Source organism: Pleurodeles waltl, chromosome 1_1, assembly GCF_031143425.1.
Source record: "Pleurodeles waltl isolate 20211129_DDA chromosome 1_1, aPleWal1.hap1.20221129, whole genome shotgun sequence".
Classification (NCBI taxonomy): Eukaryota; Metazoa; Chordata; class Amphibia; order Caudata; family Salamandridae; genus Pleurodeles; species Pleurodeles waltl.
In genome coordinates, this window is record NC_090436.1 from 660,444,700 (window position 1) to 660,471,481 (window position 26,782).

At 41.7% G+C, this 26,782-nt stretch overlaps 1 long non-coding RNA gene across 1 annotated transcript in view; it reads left to right on the forward strand.

Moving 5' to 3' along the window:
• Nucleotides 1–413: 413 nt before the first annotated feature.
• LOC138283722 (uncharacterized) overlaps nt 414–26,782 on the forward strand; it is a 120,364-nt gene continuing 93,995 nt past the window's right edge. The window contains exon 1 of the long non-coding RNA XR_011201299.1: nt 414–519. This is a non-coding gene — a long non-coding RNA (uncharacterized lncRNA). The remainder of the gene's footprint in view (nt 520–26,782) is intronic.

The following is a 26,782-nucleotide window of genomic DNA, read 5'->3' on the forward strand; positions in this document are numbered from 1 at the left end:
ATGCTCGCACAAACAGACGTCAGGCAGGCTTTGTTAGACACAGTACCCATGTGCCACTTACATGGTGGTGAATCTGCAACAGCATACAGGCTGACACGGGGCCTTCAGTACTTGGGGGTCCCCAGGTACTGCCCAGTAATGACGTGATGCAGCAGCATATGTTTAAAGCAGCCCGGGCATGTACAGTATCAGTCCTATATTCCCAGGTCTGCCTGTCAATTGTGAAGCTGCCTCTCCCCAACCCCCCCCTTTTCCAAGTTACCACGGGGTGACGAGCTGTAAAAGTGGGGGGTTACAGCTTGGAGAGACCTTACGTCACAGAGTCAACTCGGGGCTCTGTGAGGCTGGGTCACATGCTTTATGCACTGAACAGACACATTGTGCATGCTTCGGCGCCTCGTGTATTCTGTTTAGAGCATTTCAGCAGCACTGGTGGAAACGAAACCACTGCTGATGTTCAGTACCTCGGGCTGCAAAACCAAGCAGACTGAGCGGAGGAGGAGAAGACTGGCAAGCTGGGTAAGTGGGTCTTATCTCTACCGCTGCTACTGTTTCTCTTTTATTGTGCTCGTTTTAGGTCCTATGTTGCTCTCCACTAGCCACCAACTGGGATTTAAAACAGGCACTATGCTACACTGAAATAATGTTTTTGCTCTGCTGGTATCACTTTTATTTTGCACATGTATGTTCACTGGCATTGGACAGAGTAGAAGGAGCAGTAAATGCATCAGTGTACTCGGGCGTAGCTTGGTTAGTAAGATGGGGGGGGGGGGACGAGCTTCATAGTTTTCAACAATCACTCTGGCGCATAATGTTAAAATACATTATACAACAAGCAGGGTGCTTGAGGGAGGCCTGAGGGGCAGTAGAAACTGACAGGAATGCGGACTGGTAGGAATATCAAGTGGAAGAAAAGACAACATTTTGGAAAATAACCAACACAGTCGAGGCCTTTCAGAACAGAGAGCAATAGAGTATGTGTGCGTTTTTTTCTGTGTGCATGTAAAGATTCCTGGTGAAATCCGACAGTCATCTCCCCATACCCGACTGAAAGCTCCTGGTAACCAACTATTTATCAGAAAATACATTTATTAGGGGCGTGTAACACCCCAAACCCCTCCTCCCTCCCTCGAAGCTACGTCCCTGTGTGTGTGTTGTCTATGACATTAGCCTACAGTGCAGCCCTATTGTAGCATTATTAGTGCATGGTTTTACTCCAGCGAAGCCGGTGTTGGTTGGAAAAAAAGAGGCAACGTGCTGTATGTAGACAGTGATCTCTAACATACAGCGAGACAAAGAGTTTGGGCAGAACAGGCTGTCAAGCATGCTCCAGGGAGGAAAGGCCAACAATGAGAAATCTTTATCAGACCAGGCCCGACTTATGTCAAATAACTTCAGATGATGGATGGCTGCTGGGCACTTGCAAGTTCATCTGTGGGATGTCACAACCAATGAATCCAATGCATGCTTATCAAAGGGCCGCTGTGAGCGTTGTGTGGTATGTATTTTAATTATACGCAATGGAATTTAAGTGTTCCCTTCCAAACCTCCTCTGAGCTCTCAACACCCTAAACTTTTCCAAGACGGAACGCAACACAATTAACTCCCACACTCACATCTTGAGAGAACATAAAGTTGGAAACACATCAAGTCCAACTTTTATCTTTGGGCAAAGTCTTGCTGCTGAGTGGCCCAGGGTAAAACTTCAACTTGTCATTGCCTCTTACTCAAAAACACTTCATTCCATAGCTTTCGGTCAGTATTCGGAATGAGAATCTGAGACTACAAGTTCCAAGATGCAAAGTGTGTTTGGCTAAAGAGCAGGGGCAGTCCCCCACTATGGCGGAGGATCATCGCCCCGCAGGTGGAAGCAGAAAAATAAAGGGATAACAAAGATATTTTATTATCCCTTTATTTTTTCCCTTTCGTAGGGCAGGGAAAGGCTAGCTTCCTCCACATCAACAAGTTGAGAAGTGGCAGTGCACTTCTCAGTGCGCATGACAGTTTGGCTGGCCAGCCAAGGCTGGCCAAACTGAAATGCACACTTAGAACTCTCCACCCTGCTGTGTTGCACAGCAGGGTGGAGACCAAGCACAGTGTCCCACTCTCTCCCTGAGTGGCATTTCTGCCCGCTCAGGCCAATCCCGGCACATCTTTTATGCTGTGTAACAATTTGAGAGAAGCATCGGGATTGGTCAGGGAGGGACGAAGATGACGAGAGGCTGCTTGAGCAGTGGAACACAGAGGCGGCAGATACGTTTATTTATGTTTTTAAATTGCCCCTCGTGTCCCCGGCTCCACACGGTTCTCCTGCACCCCCGCTCCACGCACTGCCCCCTGCATCCCACCCCTTCCTGCTACCAGCCGCTACTGCTAAAGAGCCAGAAGATATTAAAGTGGTCACACATGGACTGGGGCCGCGTGGTAGCTGAACGTATTTGACGCTATCAAGGCATATCACTGTAGTGGCAAATTACTAACCTGGAGGACCCAAAGAGAAGTGAAACCCAAACAAAACCAGAATTCCTCATACCAGCTTCAACACTAAAACAAATGTAATGTATCACTGGGAAGAACATCTACAAAAATCACGCACCACATCCAAACATACCACTCAGCAAAGGGGTACAAGAAGGGTCTAATGCTCTCTCTTCCCCTACCTTGCTCCCTCTCCCTTCTTTTATTTTCATTTTCTCGCTTTCCTCTCATGAGATTGTATTCACTCTCTTCTTCCTTTTCCTCTATTCACTTTCTCGCTCTTTCTGTCCATTAGCATTATTAGGCAATCCATTAGCCAGTTGGCAGCACTCCAAATTATGTCTGGCAGACAAAAAATGAAGAGGGATGCTTCTGAAAAGTAGGCGCTTATCCAGGACGTGCTCCTATGGCTAGAAATCAAGGTGCCTAATTAAAGTCTCGGCGTCGGCTCAACATCCTGCGATTTTGGGCACGTCACTTAATTACCTCGTGCCTAACAACATGAATTTGTGTAATGCAATTGGCAGGCATGATCCTGTCAAACTCTCACCTTGCATTATTTGATTGGTTAAACCATACTGATCTAATGCATTTAAGCATCCCTTTCCCTTTCACAACAATTATGAAGCTGCTGCAGTAATAGAATGAGGCAGAAGCCTGCAATTCACTCACTTCCTCCGGTTGCTGCCTTGTCACAGAATGCCACAACTTCTGCAACTGGTGGAATAATACGGTGAAATTGCCTTTCTAGATATTTTAAAAATTGGCACTAATTGCTTGAATGAATGTGTTTTCCTTTATAAATGCCTAAAATAGTTATATTTTTGGTCCATTTATCAAAGAAATAGTGCTGAAACTTGCATCAACATACACAATTTAAAAAAAATTCTCAGAAGAGACCCCCAATCCCACCTTAAAAACATCAGGCTTCTCTTGCTTGCGTGCAAAAATTCATTGATTGCTCTTAACGCCCACCAATCTTAAATTCCACCATTCGCCACTGGTTGCTTTCTGTGAGAAACGAACGGAAATTGCCATTTGCGTTGCTTTGTAAATCGCAAACAGGATTTTACATCATGCTTCAGTTAAAAAAGTAACGCACACCTGACGAAAACCCTTGTAAATCTAGGCTTATGTTGGCCAGATATTAAACACGGGCAAACAGATAAATATGCAGCAGTTCGAGACAAGGCTAATTTCCAAAACTGCTGTGCCCACCTTAATGATAAACCAGATTGGGAATCCCTTTATTTAAACAACTTAAATGCTACATGAATACCTCTGTTCGTTCAAATGGACGTCGACAACAATGATTCTGAAAAATTTCGCATGCTATGACATTTCCTTCAGATTTGTTTCATACAAGAAACCAATATATTTTAAGTACAGCGCTCCCTCTAGTGGGGAAATGTGGAATGTTTCAACAGTTCTCTTTAAGTGCTATATGAAGCGCTGCTGCTGAAGGAGGGGCGTGCTTTCAACTTTTTCTCCCTTACCGTTCACAAAAGCGTTAGCTTCGCCGACGTATGTGGTTTGTCGTAGGAGCTTCTTTCCTACTACCCGCGCATTATTTATCCTTTGAACTTGTCACAGTAGTCCTCGTCAGACGCTGGTCAGACTTCTGTCTCACCTCTTGCTAATAATGTCACTTTCCCCAGAGAAAACATCAGCCATCTGTTCACGTTTTAAGATTCTGCTAAGAGCCGGACATGCTCCTCAGGTAGATCTTTACTGGAAGTCCTCAGTACTCATTTCTAGCGTAGCCTTTTTGTCTTTGTCTCAATTATCATTATCACTATTAGGGCAGCAGTAGAACACATTTTAAAGGTGTTTTTTCTATCATTTACTGTTTAACGAAATACTGATGGGTGGAAAATATCGGCTTTTGGATGTTTATTTGCTACTTTTTTGCAGGGAAGGGACATTAAAATAATGGCCATGTTAGTATAAAACCGCCCGTTGGCAACCCTAACTCTAGCTGAAGCGGTACTTGCTTTGAGTCTACACGTACCAACATTTTGGAAGAGAATTATGGGAGATTTATAAAATATAATGGGAGAATGTATTTCCCATATTGATTTCTTTTGACGCAGAGGCAGCAAGGGGGAAGAAAGCCAAAATGACACAATTTTTGACTCAAAAAATACGGCGTTTTCTGCCTGAATCGGGTCTATTAGCATATATGTGATTTTCTAAAAGTTTTCAATTTCTTCTGCATAATGAATTGCTTATGTACTTGATATATTTGTCCCTCATGCATTTTCTCACTGGGTGTTGCAGAAATGACATTAGCATGTGTTATAGCGCTTTTGATAATTAAAAATAATGTTTATTTCCATGCAATTGGGTTAAATCCTTATTGTACAGATAACTAAAACCATTATAAAAACGCTTACATAGTTAATGTAGTAAAGTACCCTTTTTTGGCGTGGTTATCCCCACTTTTTGCCTGTTGTCAGAATGTTTTGACTGTGTGCACTGGGATCCTGCTGACCAGCCCTCAGTTACTGTGCTCTCTCCCTTTATACTTGGACCACAAAAACCCCACATTTGGCATACTCATGCCCCCTTATAAGTCCCTAGTATATGGTACCCAGGTACCCAGGGTATTGGGGCACCAGGGGTTCCCCATGGGCTACAGCATGTATTATGCCACCCATGGGAGCCCATGTAAAATGTGTCTGCAGGCCTGCCATTGCAGCCTGCGTGAAAAGGTGCATGCACCCTTTCACTTCAGGTCACTGCACCAAGTCACCCCTATGTTAGGCCCTCCTAGCCCAGAGGCAGCGTGCAGGTACCTATGTGTGAGGGCTGCGAGAGCAGAGATTTTCTTGATAAAATGTTGAGTCGCTACATAATTATACTTACAGATTAATGTGTGAATTAATTAGATAATAATATTATGTTTATGAAACTGTGACTAACTGAATGGCCACCATCTTACGTGAGGCCTATATTTGTCCGTGCTAACTTAAGCTGATGGAATTTTTCTCTCTTTACAAGAGAGTGTTTCTTAACTAAAACAAATAATAGAAATAAATGTGTATTTAGTGTCCTCTGCTGGGCTGAAGTAGAAGCAGATGCAAGGTCATTGTACAATGCAAGCTGTATAAAATGTTTCTAGTGTGTTCTGTAGTTTGACTGACTTCATTGTTTGAAGATAAGTTTCTAACTTGTATGTCTTTCCTCAAGGGTAAAGAAATGGTGAAGTAACATATTTTGTAATCGTTCTTCCTTTGACTTTGTATTTCGGTTGAGTAGAAATAAAGGATCCACAGATGTGACGGAAGAAAAGGAAGTCTAGGATACAAATGTATCAGTTTAAATTTCGACAACGGAATAACAGCAAATAGAAGAGCTTGGAGTGAACTAATTGTATAATTTTGATATCTGTTAATGTTCTGATTGGTCATAACTTTCTCACCTCATACTTTAGCCAATCATTTTCATTTAACAACTTTAATGTAATGTTCAGTCACCATTGTTTGTGGGTTATTCTTCTTTGAGATTTTCGTGTATCCTGAGACCTAGAGATTCTAATGCTTTATGAGGAACTTATGCTTAGATGGTTTAGTGTATTTTATAGTCCAAATTCTAAACCATTACCCCATCCATATTCCTGTTTCTGTCCTGATGTTGGTGCCTGATGTTGCTGTCCCACTGACGAAGTAGATGATGTTGTTGATTACTGTAGTGATTTGGTAATCTATTAGTTTTGAATTGTTATTTGTCTTTTGTTTTTCAGGTACCAGCTCCAATTGCTTATTTACTGCTGCTTATTTTGATAGCGCCATAGCTAGATGTTTTCTAAATTTATGGTACTAAAACTTTTACATGAAGCCCAACATGTCAATGCTAATTAGTGGTTAGTGAGGCATAGTTACATGCTCATGATTTGTTTTAGATATTTCTTCTCTTATCATTATTCAGATGTATTTGATTTCTCTTGCTCAGATTTTATTGCTATGGTTTTGTATTATAACCATTGAGATAATTTGTCTTTTTGCGTTGATAAAACTCATATATATATATGGCGTTCGAATCAGCCTTTATTGTTTCTCTATATGTATCATTTGTGTTTGAGAATTATTTTCGTGACCTTAGGGTTGTTAATAAAGGGAAATACATTATTAACTTCTTAATAAATTAATGTGGTGATTGATGTTGAATCGATTATCATATGTTATATGTAATGTTTATAACGTATTCCAAATGACATTTTCTCAAAACAGATTCGGTTTGGTTCATCGACCTAGTGTCTGAACCCCACTATTCAGTACTAGGTGGCTAAAAATATAACTGGGGTTTCTCCCCGTTAACAGTTTTGGTATCAGAGTTTGGTTACATATATTTTTGATGATGTCTTTGCTTGCGTCATTAATTGTAAAAATTAATGTGTGTTTGATTATTATTTTTTTTGAAGATGTTGTTCAAATTTGATAAAATGGTTTGCTAGATGCCTAAAGTGACTTTCCCCGGTCCTTGGAGGTTCCCTAGGTGGATAGAACATACTCTACCAACGTATTGTTTTGTTGGTTCTCAGCGTTCTGTTGTTAGATTGAGTGAGTAGAATATGCACTTGCACAAGCTTTAGCTAATTTGCAGTTGTCTGAATTGTTTGTGAGTTTTTTAGGGGAGTTAGAGTAGTCCAAAATAAGAAAATAGTGTTTAAAAGAGAGTTTGCGTACTCTTAAAATGTGAGTAGGGAAGTCCGCAAACTTCACATGTGTGGTGCTTGGTGCTCGGGAGAATTGTCCACGTGTTTGTTGATAAGATGGACCTGATAGAAGAGGTCTAAGACTCTGGAGTATATTGAAAAGTGTAATGAGACACATGTTTTTTTTGTAATTTGTCTATTTAGAAGACCAATCGGGTGTGGTTGGTAAGTCAAGTTTGCGAGTAAAATTGAGTATTGGAAATTTTTGACTGAGATTTGGTGAGTTCTATGTGCACTGAGACTGTCTCCATTGATCAGTTGAGGTTTAAATTTACAGGTCGAATTTTGCTTGCGAATCTGGGGAACTGTGAAAAAGAATAACTGCAGGAGTGAAAGTGGATAGTGAAATTTAGGAGGTTTCTGAAGCAATTGTGTTACTCCTACCTATAGTAAATTGACAAATTTGTTTCTTTTGGGTTTGAAGAAGTGCTTGCGATTAATTTTTGCATTTGATTTGAGCGTTTCAAGTCTAGGAGGCAAGCTGCAAGACTTTGTCCGCCGCTTTGTGTAAGTGTGACGTCAGTTTTGTGTAGCACTGGGATAGGTTGGTTAGTGAGAAAGGTAGCGCACGGATTGGTGGCCAATCGTGAAGTGCGATTGGACAAGAAGGGTGTCGAAGAGGATTGTGGAATTGTAGTCACTTCCTGATTATTGTTTTTAAATAGATTTTGTGGAAAATGAAGTTTTTTAAATCTTTAAAAAGTGCTCTTAAAGGGCATGAGTATATTCCGGCAAGGGAAGGAGAAATCTGTCTGCCAGAAGGTACTCCGGCATATATCATAATTGAGGAGAAAGGTACCGGAGCATGTCTTCGGTTAAAAAACTGGATTAAGATCACAAAAAAGGAAGTTTGTTTAGTTTTCCTGAAAATGATACATTTAATTTGAGGATTTTGGAGAATCGGAGACAGAAGATGTATGGTCTGAAACCTCCTCCGATACCAGCTCGTTTCAAAGCTTTAGCGATCTGGGAGCTAGTAGCTAGACAGCAACAGTCTTTTAAATTTGAGAGAAGGATGAGAAGGGCAGAAAAGTCACTAGCAGAGGCTAGATGGAATAGTGAGCAGAGACAGTGGAGACTCAATACCTTACAAGGTGTTTGATTGTTTCCAGCAATGGCAAAAGACAATGAAAAGGATACGAATAAGGTTTCAAAGAAGACTAAAAAAAGTTCTTCAGCAGACATCATCGGAGCCTAAAAGGGTTTTGTTTAATGATGATGAATCAGACGATGTTGAGTTTATTACACAGATTTTGAGAAATCGTCCGTCACTATATGTGGCTCCAGAAGGTTCTGGTACTAGTGGTATAAATCCCACTGCACTGATACCAGCTGTAGTGTCACAGAGTTCAGTTCAGAGTGATTATAGCACAACTGAGTGTTCTGTGCAGGTTAATCCTAACATGAACCAGAGTTCAGAGAAGAGTTCACAGAGCTCAGGACAGACTAGTCCTTTAGGGCAAATACCGATGCAGAATAGCTTTAATCAGTCGACAGACAATAGACAGTTACCAGAGATTAATGTTCCTGAGATTTGTCCAGATGTTCCGATTGTGAATACAACTACTACTTTAGTATTATCTTCAAGTCAGAGTCCACAAGAGCTGAGATTGGTTCAGACAGAGCCGACTCCGATATTGTTACCCTAGATGCAGAATATGGGAATAATGCAGCCTCAGAATGTAGAAACGAGAAGCCCAGGTGCAATTTCAGTGCCAATTATATTTGGTCCTCCTATGCCTGTACATACCCAGGGCAACAGGGGTGTAGCGAATCAAGGAGTTCATAGTCAGAATGGAAACATTGGGATAATGTCATCTATGGGACAGACTCTAAACAAGTCAAGGTCTTTCACAGATCAGTCTCTTGTTAGAAATTCTGAAATAATTGGATCATACAGTGGCCAGGAGAGGAGATTATTAACTCACCAATGTATGAGTTCAATGCAGCAGCAGTTACAAAGTGTTCAGCCTAATAATATTTCATTAAAGGGTCTGACTGCACAGGAAATACCAAAATGGTTTGAAGATTTGAGCGTTTTAAAAGTCTCAGAGAATCAAAATAAGGGAGATGAAGTTATAAACAAAATGAGACTATCAATGGAAGCAGGTGAACTTCTTGAAGGAACAATGGGAGTAAACAGACTTTAGCCCAGTTGAGATACTTGTGTAGAATAATTACAGAGGGAGCAGCTAAAGTACATCAGCAATTACAGGAATTAGCAGACAAATGCGAAATAGATCTTACAAAAATGAAGAACCTGAAAAGAAGTTATAGATTACATTTTGACACTGAAGATTCTGAATGGATGAGGTCTACAGGGATCAAAACACACCTTAAAGAATTACTTGAGAGAGAACAAATTTGGAGAGCATGAGAAAAATGGGAAGGCAGATGGGCCAAGAAAAAAGAAAGGCTGAAGAAAGATTTAGATACTCCTCTTGTAGATATAATGCAGACAAGAGAACCAGCAAAAATTTTGCCGATGAGAGAAACTCCAGGAGGGAATTTTGTACATGTACCTTGGAGCAGGAGTGATATTTTGAGTTTTACAAATGATTTCCCCAGGTTGAGAGAAAAACCAGTAGAATGGTATCAGCAGACAGATAGGTTTGTGAAACTTGTGACATGCCTGTGGGAGGACTTGAATACTCTTTTTGAGATTGTTTTTCCAGCATATTTGTGGACTGAATGTAAAAGGAGTATAGATTGGCCGACAAGTGAACCTCAAAGAGATCAGAAAACAGGTGCACCATCTCCTTAAGTAATGAAGTATTACTATAAGGTCATTGAGTTCCTGAAGACGAGAATTTCGCCCAAAAACATTGATTGGCAACGCATAGCTAGAACAGCTCAGGAAGGGAAGGAATCGATTCATGCGTAGCATGAAAGGCTGTTAAAAGCGTTTAAACATTACAGTGGGACAGAAACAATCGAGCCGAAAGACATGATTAATTTTGTGCTCAGATTTGTCGAAGGATTGAGACCAGAGATTGGCCAGATGATTAAGAGTCATATGATTTGTTGTCAAGCTAAACCGATTGATGAGATTTTGCAGTATGCGAAATACTGTAGTGATGAGATTGAATTGAAACGGAGAAAGTTGGAATAGAACGCAATGGTGATGCAGATTAAAGCTGCACAGACAGGGATTCAAGGAAACATTTAGCAGCAGTCACTTGGTACTAGTATGTTTCAGAATCAAGGCAGAGGTAGAGGACATGGTGGAATGACACTTCCGGTTGTTAATCGAAGTGTGAATTTGAATTCTGTGATGATGCAAGGACAGGAGCAGGGAAAAAGAACGTTACCTCGTAATGTTTGCGGGGCATTTGGACATTGGAAACGACAGTGCCCAATGCTAAATCAAGGGGGTATTGTTCAACAGACAAATGGTATCAATACTTTTCAGAGCATGAGAGGACCAAGAATGAGAGTCAAATTCAATATTTCCAGAATAATGTAAATCCGATGCAGGGTTTCCAACCCTTACAGCCAATGCAGCAAGAGCAAAATATACAACCGCAGGTACAACAAGTACAAATGCCCCAAGTACAGCAGTTACAGCCACAAGTGCAGATGGTGCCTGCACAACAAATTCAAATGCCTAGACAATTGCAAGTGCCGCAGACTCCTATTGATCACCACCAGGTAATGCTTTCTCAGGTGGTCACAAATCAGAAACCAAACCAGAGTGATAATACAGTACATCAATTTCCTTTACATAATGAGAATTAAATAAACTATGTATGGCTGTTGGATAGTTCAGATGAGGAGGAGTATCTGATAGCTGCATCATTAGAAGTGGATCAGAAAGGTCCTTTTGTTAAGGGAAAGGTGCATGGGCACAAAGTGTCTTTTCTGGTTGATACTGGAGCTACACACTCATCAGTGAGATCTGTAGAGGTTCCAGATTTACCCCTGTCAGGGAGGACAGTTCAGATTGTGGGAGTTGCTAACAAGCATTTGACAAATCCTATTACAGAACCAGTTATTGTTAAGATTGGTAATTTGAAGGCTTTGCATACGTTTGTGGTTTGTGACTCAAGTCCAGTGTCACTCCTTGGTAGAGATCTGTTGTGTAAAACAAGATGTTCAATTACTTGTACAGATGAGGGAATTGAGATTCAGACAAACAGTGATAATGAAGATACCACACTTATTGTCAACAATGAGTCAGTGTCTGGGAAATTTCCTTTGATTTCTTTCGATGAGCCAGAGGTTGATGAAGCACCTTTGATTAGGTTATTTCCAGTTTTTGAAATAAAAGATCTTTCGGTTGATTTGCAGAAGACTGTTGAGTCTAGAGTTTGGGCTCTTTCAGGAAAGGATATTGGGTTGATCAAATGAGTAGAATCAGTCAGAGTTGCAGTGAAGCCGAATGTGGTTTTCCCTCAGACTCCACCATATCCATTGAAAATTGAGGCAATCAAGGGTGTAAAACCTTTGGTGGAGCAGTTTGTGGAGAAATAAGTTTTTAGAGAGGTGTTGAGTAGCCCATGCAATTCATCAATTATGGGTTTGAGAAAACCATGTGGGAAAATTCATCTTGTACAAGATCTGAGGAAAATAAATGACATTGTGATTAAGGGGGTTATTCCAACTTTGGAGGAGTGTTAATCCGTCCCAAAAGTGGCGGTAAAGTGACGGATATACCACCAGCCGTATTACGAGTTTTATAGGATATAATGGACTCGTAATACGGCTGGTGGTAAATCCGCCACTTTTCCGTCACTTTTGGGACGGATTAACACCTCCTCCAAAGTTGGAATAACCCCCTAAGTGTTGTCCAACTGTGCCAAATCCAGCTGTGATTATGTTTCAGATCCCATGTGATGCTGAATGGATTACAGTGTAAGACCTGTGTCAAGCATTTTTCTCTGTGCCTCTTCATGAGGACAGTACTTATCTCTTTTGTTTTAAATTCTTGAACAAAGTCTACTGTTGGTGTAGAATTTCACAGGGTTTTTTAGAGTCATCATCTATTTTCAACCAGATCTTGAAGAAAAATCTAGAATCATTGGTGATGCCTTACAGTCGATATTGGTGCAATACATAGATGATTTATTAATTGCTTTAAAGACAAAAGAAGGATGTAAATATGATACAATTATTTCCTGGGAGACAATGGTCATAAAGTGTTCCCTACCAAATTGCAGTATTGTCAGAGAGAGGTGAAATATTTGGGTCATCTGATTGAGAAATGACCTAGCAGAATTTTGAGAGAGAGAGTTGCGACAATTCTGCAGATGAAAGTACCAAGTACACAAAATGATGTGAGGATGTTCTTGGGAATGGTTGCTTATTGTCGCCAGTGGATTCCAAATTCGATCCCATAATATTAGATGCAACTTGTCTGAAAGCGTTCACTGATCTGAAAGAGAGTTTGTGTCAAGCTCCAGCTTTAGGTATGCCTGATTACACCAAGAGTTTTTTGTTGTTTTGCCATGAACGTGATGCATGTTCTTTGTCTATTTTGACTCAGACACATGGTGGTGTCAATCGTCCAGTAGCATATTTTTTAGCTACTTTGGATCCGTTCGTAGCAGCTTTACCAGGATGCTTGTAGTCTGTTGCAGTACTAGAGCAGAGTATTGCTCAATGTGAGAATATTGTTACTCACTGTGATGGTTCCCCATTCAATAGAAATTCTGTTGACTCGTTCAAAGACACAGTATCTGACCAGTTCTATACTGACCAGATATGAGACCGCAATCTTGGGTTCTCCCAATATTAAGATCAAGAGATGTACAGTGCTTAACCCACCAACTTTACTTACGGTTGAAAATGTTGGTTCAGATAAATTGGATGATACTGAACATGATTGTTTAGAGATTACAGGGTTATGCACAAAACCCAGAGCAGATATTAGAGACACCTGCCTGGAAGACAATGATCAAATTATCTTCATTGATGGTTCCTGCTTGGGAGATAATTGAGAGCAGGATATGCAGTATGTACTATCACTGGCATAATGGAAGCTTCATGGCTTTGAGGAGTGTTTTCTGCACAAGTAGCAGAATTGGTGGCTTTTACTAGAGCATGCCAAATTTCGAGTCAGATGAAAGTGAAGATCTACACAGATAGTCAATATGGATTCGGCATTGTGCATGACTTTGACCAGATATGGTCACAGAGAGGTTTCTTAACTTCTTCTGGTTCACCAGAAAGGAATGGTGTGAAAATTCATGAATTATTACAAGCTGTTCAAAAGCTCAAGAAAATTGCTGTGGTAAAATGCAGTGCACATCAGAGATCACAAGATTACGTGTCATCGGGAAATGCATATGCAGATCAGGTTGCAAAGTTTTGTGCCCTGAATGGCATTTCTTTCAAAGAAAATTGGAAATTGTTACTTGAAAATGATGAAGTGTATATGAATTTTACTATGCAAATTATTGATACTTTGGAAGAACTGAAGGCTCTACAAAACAGTGTTTCTAAAGAAGAGCGCAAGGATTTAATCAAACTTAAATGTGTCCAAAGGGAGAATGATGTTATGATGTTGGGTAACAACAGAAGGGAAGGTAGTTCTGCCAAATAGTCTACTGACTCAAATGGCTAGATACTAGCATGGTCGAGCACATATAGGGAGAGATGCAATGGTTCAAAGTTTTAAGCAAAACTGGATTAATCCAAAATTTAGACAAGTTGCTGAAGTAGTTTGCCATAGATGCATCGTTTGCCAGCAAATGAATGTTGGCAAAGGAACAGTGGTTAATATGGGAAACATTGGCATGGCAGGAGGACCATTTAGCAGAATGCAAATGGATTTCATTGAGATGTCTGCATGTGCTGGTTTGAAGTATGTGTTGGTGATTTTGTGCATTTTTAGACCCTGGATTGAGGCTTACTCTACAATGAGAAATTATAGTCTCACAGTAGCTAAATTGCTGCTTAGAGAGTTAATTCCACGTTTTGGTTTCCTGGTCTCTTTGGAATCAGATAGATAAAGCCACTTCAACAATGAAGTGATAAAGTTGCTATGTTCAGCTTTAAACAATGAGCATAAACTTCACTGTAGTTACCGGCCAGAAGCCTCAGTACTCGTAGAGCAGACGAATGGAACTATAAAGTCCAGACTGGCAAAGATGTGTGCATCCACAAACTTGAAATGGCCAGATGTTTTGCCGTTGGTTCTAATAACAATGAAAAGTACTCCTGACAAGAAAACAGGATTGTTGCCCCATGAAATCCTCTTGGGTAGAGCTATGAGACTACCAGCAGTACCTGCAAATGCTCTTATTAATATTACAGATGACATGGTGTTAGACTATTGCAAAGGCTTAGGGAATGTGGTTCGATCTTTTTCTCCTCAGGTGGAAGCAGCCACACTTCAATAATCTCAAGGCCAAAGACATAACCTGAAGACTGGTGATTGGGTTGTCATTAGTAAGCATGTGAGGAAGTCATGCTTCGAGCCAGGGTGGAGAGGACCCTACCAGGTGATATTAATAACAACGGCTGTGAAGTGTGCGGGACTTGCGAAGTGGGTGCATGCAAGCCACACTCAGAAGGTAAACAATCCAACAGAGCAAGAAGAAGGGCTGTTGAGATTACCAGCAGCTAAACATATGCCAGGGCAAGAGAGAGAAAGGGAGATCATACCTGGAAGCGTTCCAATTGATTTACCTACTCCTATATCAGACGAAGTGGAGAGTATCCTGGAAGAGGAGGGTTAATCATCTACAAATGGAGTGGTAAAAGAACCAGTCCAAGGAGAACAAAAGAGAGTACCAGTCAAGAGAAACACTGCTCAGAGGAGGGTGTCCTAAGAAGCTGGTGGTCTGACGAACTAGACTGAACAAGTTACTGACCCCAATGGAAAGGGAGTTGAGACAGATCTAAGCCAAGAGGGTTTGACTCCTCCTGAACCAGTTGCTTGAACGTTGAAGGAGAAGAGTTTGAGTTCAGTTCTGAAAAGAATGATAACAAGAAGGCCTTTGAAAGGTGAAAACTGGCCAAAGAAGAGCCCAGAAGCAAGGAAGATAAACGTGGTTCCGCCATTTTAAGAAGACAACGAATTAAACAAAGGAAAAGATCTCAGTGAAGAAAAAGCTGGAAGTAGTCAAAGAGTGAAAAGAAAGAGAGTTGCAAATCGGAAATATTCTGGTCCAGAATGGGCATATGTAACTACAAATTAATGGCAAGAAGAGTTCTTGAATTTTTGTTTTGATGGAGACATTCCGAGTTTATATTTTTGGTACGTGAAGAGGAAAAAGAAAAAACTGATGCACAATTTTTGAGAAAGTAAATGAAAAGACTTTAATGAAGTCATACCTAAAGGGACTTTGATAACCTGACTTTACAAGCTGCTAAACTGATTTGACAAATTTTTGCCGAATTTTGATGAAAGCAAATCCAGATAGTGTGAATGAACTTTTGAAAAAAAAGAGCAAAAATTAGGAGGGATTGAAGATTGAAGTTGAAAGTTGAGGATTTCTTTATTTTTTTGCCTTTTGTTTTTGTTTTGTTTTGATTTTTGCTGTATAGCCAAATATGTTGTTTACTTCTACTTTTTGGTTCTTTACAGACCATGGGAAACTTTGGCAATTCACTTACTAAAAATAGACGGTGTAGATGTATGGGTGTTGGTTTGACAGTTGTTTGTGTAATAGTATGCGTGTTACTGATTGTGAGTGTGATTGTTTTTGAGACAAGTGGAGCCAACCATACAACAGAAACACTTACTACTGTTAGTTCTCTAAGGTCAACTACTCCTCTTTAAGCTAGAGATAGGTTTAAAATAGATGGTAAATACTTACACGAAGAGAAAGAACTTTCTTCTAATGTCTTCTATCACTTGTTGCGTGAGTATGTTGATGTAATGGATGCGAAAGATTGTTATGTCTGTATGCAGATTCCAGTTTCTGTTGAGGAGGGAATTGCTTATCATAGTTTACTGCCTACTTATGCTATAAGTTGTAATCTTTTACTAACACAATTCTATGAAAAGAAATATATTCAATATTTATTTTCTCATTACGATGTAGTGTTTTCCTATGTACCTATAAATAGATATTTAAGTAGAATAGCAAAGGAAAATTATATAGTTTTAGTAAGAGGTTACTTTGAACCTACATTAACCTTTGGAACAGTTTTGCACACAGGAACAATCTCACCTGTTTACTTGCACCTGTAGAAAGAAGTTTCTCGATAACACAGTAGACATGTGTAATGATATGTGAGTTTTGACCACTGACTCCATGTTGCACTTAGCCTAGCAGTACACCATCACATTAGTGCCCACCAACTTCATTTTGCCTCTGGACTTTATTATAGCATTAGCCACTGCCAAGTTAAAAGCTGCAAGCAGTTTTCCACATTGTACAATGTGTACATGTTTTTATTTGGTGTTCTTTCCCATCAAGGGCTTAGGCTGATAAGAATGTACTCAGATGGCAGGGAACAGTCTTGTTTTGAATTTGCATTTTTTGGATTGTGGCCAAGTCCTGACGTGTTACTTTCAAAGCTGGCCAAAGGCAATCAGCATTTTTTTAATAAATAAACTTCTGGAGTGAGTGGAGGTTCTAAAATTTTCCTCTCTTGTTTGTTCAAAGTAAAAAAGGCCGAGACCAAATGGACCAGGGACACAGAGTGTTTGCAGATCTCAGGCATATCCAGGACTCTGGAGTGTGTCATCCTTCCTGTGAGGATAACTGATCTCTCTCTCCTTAATCGATTCGGAGATCTAGTGATCTGATACTGAATAGGAGGGAGATGAAACAGTGATGCCCTTGGCTCATGGTGATGCATATTTTTGAATTCATTATTTGCTTTGCAGTATATAATATAGATACATATATTTGCTGTGTATATTGCAGTGGAGAATCATTTGTACATGTTTTCATTTCATTGCTGTGACCATTTTTAAACGTATGCTTTCAGCATGCTAATCTCCTTTTAGGAACCTTGCGACGTGAAATAATAAATGGATGTTTTGGACTAAGAAGTGCATTCAAGATATTTTTGTCAGTGCATGAGTGTTTCAGCGCGGTCATTAGTGAAGCAAAACAACAGGAGAAGTGCAATCAAAGCTAAGATAAATAAGGGAGTAGTTCACCGTAGACCTGGGTTTGATCATGCTTACACGGACATCACTAAACAAGGGAAGTTAGGATTAGATGCACAACATGTAGGGAAGCTTTGTATATATATATATATGTAGGCCGCAAAGTTACTTTGATAGAATATATGTGGGTATGAGTAAATGTAGACATGTGTTATTATTTCGGAGTAAATGGAATTTTATGCTGAATGGTCAGGATCCTCCAGTGCCTGGTGTATATTATATTTGTGGGAAGAATGCTTATTATCGTCTTCCTAGAGGATGGTATGGCACATGTTATTTGGTAATAGTCTTTCTGAAAATGTACCAGCTAGAAGAACTAAATAAGTTTCCCAAATTTACTGAAATTCGGACGAGACACACGCGAGAATCAGTTTCTGGCATTGTGGGAGACATACTTGGAGCAATAATTCCTCAGTGGGAGTTGTTCTGAATTCAATAAAAGTACATAAGTTGTCTACAGTAGTAGATAACATGTGAATGGATTATTCAGGAGCTGTTCTCCTCTTAGATACTGAAATGGCTGCTACAAGAGCTATGGCTCTTTGGAATCGCCTTGCGTTAGACATTCTATTAACAAAAGAGGGCGGAGTTTGCAAATTACTTGGGCTGCGTCACTGTTGTTCATACATACAGGACAGTACTAAATTAATTAGAGATTTGATTAACAATTTAACAAAAGACAAAACAGAACTAAAAGAAATAAATGAAACTACTGCCTGGGAAAAATCTGGCAAAGGAATTGCTTCAGTTGGAAGTTGGCTTAGCTACTTGGGAGAAGGTATTATATTAAAATTAGTCAAAAGGATTTCGATTATTGTGTTTTGTCTAATCGGAATTTGGAAAATATATAAAATATTTTAGATAATTAAAAGAAGATTTGAAAAGAATCAGAGGAGGGTAGATGTTCAAATGAAAATATTTTATGGGAGAAATTCAAGGAGAAAGAACATTTATAAAAAGGTGAAAGAATCAAGATTCTAAATTTTGAAATGAAATAAATACATTTATTTTTAGTGTTTGTGTGATGACATACATAGTCATCAGAGGAGGGATTGTGAGAGCAGAGATTTTCTTGATAAAATGTTGAGTCTCTACCTAATTATACTTACAGATTAATGTGTAAATTAATTAGATAAAAATATGATGTTTATGAAATCGTGACTAACTGAATGGTCACCATCTTATGTAAGGCCTATATTTTGTCCGTGCAAACTTAAGTTCAAGAGATTGTGTTTCTTAACTAAAACAAATGGTAGAAATAAATGTGTATTTAGTGGCCTCTGCTGGACTGAAGTAGAAGCATATGCAAGGTCATTGTACAATGCAAGCTGTATAAAATGTTTCTAGTGTGTTCCGTAGGTTCACCGACTTCATTGTTTGAAGATATGTTTCTAACTTGGATGTCTTTCCTCAAGAGAAAAGAAATGGCGAAGTAATATATTTTGTAATCGATCTTCCTGTGACTTTGTATTTTGGTGGAGTGGAAACAAAGGATCCACATATGTGGCAGAAGAAGAGGAAGTCTAGGATACACATGTATCAGTTTAAATTTCGACAATGGAATAACAGCAAATAGAAGAGCTTGGAGTAAACTAATTGTATAATTTTTATATCTGTTAATGTTCTGATTGGTTATAACTTTCCCACCTCATACTTTAGCCAATCATTTTCATTTAACAACTTTAATGTAATGTTCAGTCACCATTGTTTGTGGGTTATTCTTCTTTGAGATTTTCGTGTATCCTGAGACCTAGAGATTCTAATGCTTTATGAGGAACTTATGCTTAGATGGTTTAGTGTATTTTATAGTCCAAATTCTAAACCATTACCCCTATCCATATTCCTGTTTCTGTCCTGATGTTGGTGCCTGATGTTGCTGTCCCACTGACAAAGTAGATGATGTTGTTGATTACTGTAGTGATTTGGTAATCTATTAGTTTTTAATTGTTATTTGTCTTTTGTTTTTCAGGTACCAGCTCCAATTGCTTATTACTGCTGCTTATTTTGATAGCACCATAGCTAGATGTTTTCTAAATTTATGGTACTAAAACTTTTACATGAAGCCCAACATGTCAATGCTAATTAGTGGTTAGTGAGGCATAGTTACATGCTCATGATTTGTTTTAGATATTTCTTCTCTTATCATTATTCAGATGTATTTGATTTCTCTTGCTCAGATTTTATTGCTATGGTTTTGTATTATAACCATTGAGATAATTTGTCTTTTTGCGTTGATAAAACTCAGATATATACGGCGTTCGAATCAGCCTTTATTGTTTCTCTATATGTATCATTTGTGTTTGAGAATTATTTTCGTGACCTTAGGTTTGTTAATAAAGGGAAATAAATTATTAAGAAAAGGAAGTCTGGGAAACAAATGTATTACTTTAAATTTCGTCAATGGAATACCAGCAAATAGAAGAGGTCGGGGTAAACTAATTGTGTAATTTTTATATCTGTTAATGTTCTGATTGGTGATAGCTTTCTCACCTCATACTTTATCCAATCATTTTCAATTAACAACTTTAATTTAATGTTCGGTCACCATTGTTTTGTGGGTTATTTTTCTTTGGGATTTTCGTGTATCCTGAGACCTAGAGATTCTATTGCTTTATGAGGAACTTATGCTTAGATGGTTTAATGTATTTTATAGTCCAAATTCTAAACTATTACCCCTATCCATATTCCTGTTTCTGTCCTGATGCTGGTGCCTGATGTTGCTGTCCCACTGACGAAGTAGATGATGTTGTTGATTACTGTAGTGATTTGGTACTGTATTAGTTGTGAATTGTTATTTGTCTTTTCTTTTCAGGTATTAGCTGCAATTGCTTATTTACTGCTGCTAATTTTGAAAGCGCCATACCTAGATGTTTTTAAATTTGCGTTACTTAACTTTTACATGAAGCCCAACATGTCAATGCTAATTAGTGGTTAGTGAGGCGTACTTACTTGCTCATGATTAGTTTTTGATATTTTCTTGTCTTGTCATTATTCAGTTGTATTCAATTTCCCTTGCTCAGATTCTATGGTTTTGCGTTATAACCACTGAGATAATTTGTCTTTTGGTGTTGATAAAACTCAGATATATATATAGCATTCGAATCAGCCTTTATTGTTTCTCTATATGTATCATTTGTATTTGAGAATTATTTTCCTGACCTTAGCGTTGTTAATATAGGGAAATAAATTATTAACTTCTTAATAAACTGATGTGGTGATTGATGTTGAATCAATTATCATATGTTATATGTGATGTTTATGACGTATTCCAATTGACATTTTCTTAAAACAGATTTGGTTTGGTTCATCAACCTAGTGTGTGAAATCTACTATTTAGTCCTAGTTGACTAAAAATATAGCTAGGGTTTCTCCGCATTAACAGGGCACCCCTGCATGAGCAGAGGTGCCCCCACGAACTCCAGTTTCATTTTCCTGGACTTTGTGAGTGCAGGGAGGACATTTTAAGTCTGTACTGGACATAGGTCACTAGCTATGTCCAGCTACACAATGGTAACTCTGAACCTAGGCAGGTTTGGTATCAAACATGTCGGAATCATACCCCAATACTCTTGCCAGTATTGGCTGTATGATTCCTTGCACTCTGTGGGCTCATTAGAGGACACCCAGCATTGCTCCTACCAGCTTTCTGGGGATTTCCGGGCAGCCCAAGCTGCTGCCACCCCTCAGACTGTTTTCTGCCTTCCTGCTGCTTAAACAGCTCAAGCCCAGGAAGGCAGAACAAAGGATTTCCTTTGGGAGAGGGAGGCAACACCCTCTCCCTTTGGAGATAGGCGTTACATGGCTTGGGAGGGGTAGCCTCCCCAAGCCACTGGTATGCTTTGAAGGGCACATTTGGTGCCCTCCTTGCATAAACCAGGCTACAACCATTCAGGGACCTCCGGTCCCTGCTCTGGTACAAAACTGGATAATGGAAAGGGGAGTGACCACTCCCCTGTCTAACACCACCCCAGGGCTGGTGTCCAGAGCTCCTCCAGATGGCTCCTTGATTCTGCCATCTTGAATCCAAGGTGGGCAGAGTCCTCTGGGAGCATCTGAGTGGCCAGATGAGGCAGGTGACATCAGAGCCCCCCCCGATAGGTGATCACCTGGCTAGGTGACCAATCCCCCTTCCAGGGCTATTTAGGGTCTCCCTCTGGGGTGGGTCCTCAGATTCGATGTGCAAGATTGCAGCAGGACTCCTCTGCAATGTTTACTTCAACTTCTGGCCACTGGAACCGCAATTGGACTTCACAGGAACCTACAATCTGTAGCTCCAATGATGACTTCGCCCTGCAACATTGTTTCTCCAGCTCCTTCCAGCAACTGCAACATTTCCCTGGCTGTGCATCCTCTGAGGGTGGCACGTCTTCAGTCTGCACCAAGAAGCTATAAGGAATCTCCCTTGGAGTGAAGGAGTCACTCGACTGCATCCGCAGGCACCAGCTGCACTAACGACTGGCTGCATGGATCTTCTCTCCTGCAACTCTGCCTGCCTGAATCCTGCAGCACAGGTGGTGGTCCTGAGTGGTCACCTTGGTCCCTTCTACCAGCTGTTCGACTTTGGAGGTGGTTAGTCTTTGCCTGTCCTTGCAGGATGGTACCACTGTGCACTGTGACTCTTACAGCTACCAAGGCTTGTTGGCTCTTCTTCCAAGGGATCTTCAGGCTCAATGTAGCCCCAGCCTCTAGCACTCTTCCCTGCGACGGGTGGTCACCTGCCTGCTGCTCCAGCGACGTGGGACTCCTTTCCAGGTATGCGGAGTGGGCCTCACTGTGACTCCTGTGCCTGCTACCTGTGAGTTGCCTGTGGCGGCTGCATCCATGACCTCTTGCTCTCCTGACTGCTGGGGACTCCCGGGACTCTGTGGGTTGAGTCCCCTCGGACCTTTGTGATCCTTGCCAGCTCTGCAAACCTTCTTCTGCAACTTTTGCCTTTGCCAAGGCTTGTTGGTGGATTTTCCACACCACTGACGGACTGCAACTCTTCTTCCGATGTAGGACATTGATTGCATCACTTCTGGAATGCTTCCTCTGCTCCTGTGCTGCATAGCAGAATCCTGGTCCTCACCGTCGACCTGGACCTGCAACTCCAGAAGGGTGGGTATTGGCTCCTGCCCTAACCGGACACTCCAACTGGAACTGGACTTGGTCCACTTCATTTGCGGGTCCTCTTCTGTCTGGATCCATCTTCTGTTTCTTGCAGACTTGCTTGGGTCTTGCACAGCCCTTTGCCAAATAAATTTTCTCTGGGGGTTTGGGAAAAAACAGGTACTTATCTCTTCTCTCCTGGTCGCTGGGGGTCACTCTGGTCCTTACCTCTTGGAGGTCCTAGTTCCTCCAGCTCCCCTCTACAGATTCAACTTATCTGGGTAGGGGTCCCTCATTTTCATTTAATGTTTTTAGTATATGGTCTGGGCCAACCCTAGGGTCACTTGTGTCTATTGCACTGTTTTCTATTGCTTTCTATGCTCATTCCTGACAACTAAGGTGTACATATTAGTGTGTTTACTCACCTGCTAATAGAGTATTGCCTATATAGTATTTTAGTATTTGTGTCACTAAAATAAAGTACCTTTATTTTTGTAACACCGTGTGGTTCTTTCATGTGTGTAAGTGCTGTGTGGCTATATGTAGTATTGCATGAGCTTTGCATGTCGCCTAGGTAAGCCTTGGCTGCTCATTCACAGCTACCTCTAGAAAGCCTGGGTTCTAGACACTGACACCTCACTAATAGGGGATACCTGGACCAGGTATAAGGTGATAATATCATAGGTACTCACCACACACCAGGCCAGCTTCCTACGTTGGTGGTGCAACGGTGGGATAAGCACTTGCAATTGCCTTACCACTCTGTCAGTTGGTACTTTCCACAGGAAAGACCATTTGCTAAATATTAGGTACACGACACACTTAGGAGCATATTTAAGAGCCCCTAGCACCACCAGAGCGTCACTGTTTGTGGCACTCCGGTGGCACTATGCCCTATGCTATATTTATAAGGTGGTGTTAAGCCTCTTTTTGTGGCTTAATGCCACCTTGTAAATATGGCCAGTTCACACGCAACACTTAGTGTGGAACGGGCGTGCAATGGGTGTTGCTGTGGGCGTGCCACAGCAACCCCCATTGCATTTTGATGCTGCCTCAGATTTATGTGTTTTCGTAAACCCGAGGCAGTGCCAAAATATAACGCCACCCAGGGGTGGCGTTAGAGTGGCACAATGAGAAGAAATGCTTTCATTTCTCCTCGTTTTTTGCTCTTTCCATGTGTGCTGCATTTTGCAGTGCACACAGAAAGAGCAAATTGCCATTTAAGATTGTTTTTGTGCAGGAAGGTGTTCCTTCTTGTACAAAAATAATCTCCCCCTCAACGCAGCCATCCTTGCACTATGGTGCAAGGGGGGTTGCTTTGGCGCATGGCTGCAAATTTAGCGTCAGCCCAGGGGGAAACGGGGTATTCTAGTAAATACAGTGCATCTCTGCATTTTTAAAATGACTGCCTGATGCTGCCAAATTTGGCACATCGCTGCGCACTGTCATTTTGTATTAAATCTGACCCCTAGTGTTAGGGATCTAGTCTCCTGAGTTTGGGTAGGCTAGGGTCAAGCATAGCCTTGCTCCAAACATCTTTAGGGAGCCTAGTAGCTAGGGACACCTACACCACTCTAGCTAGATACCATGTCTTCAGTGGAGAAAACATCCCAAGCCCTGAACTCACCATATGTGGGTCTCACTTTCCAAGAATTGAGGGAGTTGTGTTCTGATAGGAAACTGAAGACAGGGAGGAACACTAATAAGAATCTGCGTCTAGGCCTGCTCCTCGAGGCTGACCAGGACAATGCTGGCAGCCAGGAGGAGGTGGTAGATGCTGAGTCTGATCCCCCAGTGTTAGAAAGAGTAGATCTAGACACTGAGGTGGGTCAAGAGTGTGACAGGGAGGATCAGATAGCACCTAGGAAAACCCCAGTCCTACTGGGAGCACTACAGGTAGTGGGAGGGGAAGCCATACAAGTAGGACCCCCTCATATCTCCTCAGTGTCTGAGAGGGCACACTGCTCAACTTCAGGTGAGGGCTCCCTAGATAGAGAACTCATGCACCTGAGGATGGAGGAGGCCAGGCTTGAGGCTACAACAGCCACAGCTAGCCCTAGATAGGGAGGCCTTGGCAGTGGAGAGGGAGAGGCAGGATGCAGGGTTAGTACCCCATGGTGGCAGCAGGTTTGGTTTCAGGAACACCTAGGGCCAGGGAGGACTCTTAATTCCAGGAATCTGAACAAGGTAGTCCCCCCTTACAAAGTGGGGCGTGACATTTACAAGTGGTTTACTGCTGTGGATAGGGCCTGTAAAGTACAGAAGGCTCCCCAAAGCAGTGGGCAGCCATGTTGTGGCTCTCCTTCTCTGACAGGGGAGGGACACACTCCTTACTGTCAGGGAAGAGGATTCAGACAACTACACAGTTCTCAAGACAACACTTGTAGATGGGTTTGGTCTCACAACTGAACAATGCAGAATCAAGTTCAGAGAGACCAGGAAACAGTCCTCCCAAGATTGGGTAGATTCTGTGGACTGTTCTGTAAAAGCTCTGGAAGGCTGGTTGAATTGGAGCAAAGTCAATGATTATCAGGGCTTGTACAACCCAATCTTGAGAGAGTACATTTTGAATAACTGTGTATCTTACAAGTTGCATCAGTACCTGGTGGAATCTGATCTGAGCCCTCCCCAAGTATTGGGGAAGAAGGCAGACTAGGGTGAGTAGGAAAACTCACAGAGGGGGTGACCACAAAAAGTAAGAAACAGGTAAGCATCAGGAGAAGGGTGGGAACAAAGAAAAATCCAAAGAGTCTTCATCGAGCCCACAAAATTCCTCTGGGAATGGGGGCAAATCCTCTTCCTCCAGCTTCAAAAAGCCTTGGTGTTATGTCTGTAAAAACAAAGGCCATAGGCCAGGAGACAGATTCTGCCCCAAGAAAGGCACCACACCAACCCCCACTACCAACCCCACTTCTATTTCAAGTGCCCCTAGCAATAGCAGTAGTGGTGGACTACTAACAGTAGTCAATCTGAGGGTGTAGCTGGGCTCACTTTAGGGACTGTAATAGGGTCTAGGTTGATTAGAGAGACCACTGAAGCAGTGTTAGACTCTGATGGGGGCATTGACCTTGCCACCCTTGCTGCCTGTCTCCTTAACATGGGTAAGTAGAGGCAGCATCCTCTGATAAATTGTGTTGAGGCTAAGGCCTACAGGGACACAGGTGCCAGTGTCACCATAGTGACTGAAAAACCGGTGTCTCCTGAGCAACACCTAATTGGCCACCAATACCAAGTGTCTGATGCTCACGATAACACTGTGTGCCACCCCATGGCATTTTCAACTGGGGGTGGTGGTTTACTGGCCCTAAAAAGGTTATAGGGTCTACAGACCTGCCTGTAGAATGTCTACTAGGGAATGATTTGGAGGCTTCAGCTTGGGCTGAAGTGGAGTTGGAGGCCCATGCAGCAATGCTGGGCATCCCAGGGCATATCTTTGCCCTTACAAGAGCGCAGGCCAAAAGGCAGAAAGATCAGGGAAACCTGGAGCCTGGAACAGTGGCCCAAGACTTTCTCAAACCCAAGAGTCGAAAGGGCAGGAAAGTGCCCCCTATTCCAGCTTCCAGTGAGGATTCAACCCCGGAGGGGGAAGAATCCACTCCCTTGGTAGAACCTACACCAGAGAAGCTGCAAGCCTTCACAGCTGAGCTCTTGGGTGCAGGGGGGGTGGCTGCCAGGGAGGAACTTAGTAGGGAATAAAGGACTTGACCCACACTGGAGGGCTTGAGGCAGCAAGCTGTCACTCAAGAGGCAGGGGATGTCAGTGGCATCCATAAGGTGTACATGGGAAGACAATCTCCTCTACTCTGAGCCAAGGGACCCCAAACCTGGTGCAACCACAAGATTGGTGGGGCCTCTGAAGTATAGGGAATTTCTGTTAAACTTGGCACATGACATTCCCCTGGCAGGTGACCTAGTGCAAAGCAAAGCTCGGGCAGGCTTGTCCCTCACTTTCACTGGCCTCATCTGTCAGAAGACACCAAGGAGTTTTGTCGCTCCTGTATCACATGTCAAGCCAGTGGCAAGACAGGTGGTACCCCAAAGGACCCCCTAATTCCACTTCCAGTGGTTGGGGTACCCTTTGAAAGGCTTGGGGGGAATACTGTTGGCCCCCTAGACCCTCCCACAGCCTCTGGGATCAGATTTATACTGGTGGTGGTAGCCCATGCCACCAGGTACCCAGAAGCTATTCCTCTTAGGACCACTACAGCACCTGCAGTGGCCAAAGCCCTTATTGGAATTTTCTCAAGAGTGGATTTTCTGAAGGAGGTGGCATCAGTCAGAGGTACAAACGTCATGTCTGCATACCTGAAAGCAATGTGGAGAGAGTGTGGTGTTAGTTATAAGTTCACCACCCCCAAACCAATGGTTTGGTAGAGGTTCAACAAAACTCTGAAAGGTATGATCACAGGACTATCTGAAACACTCAG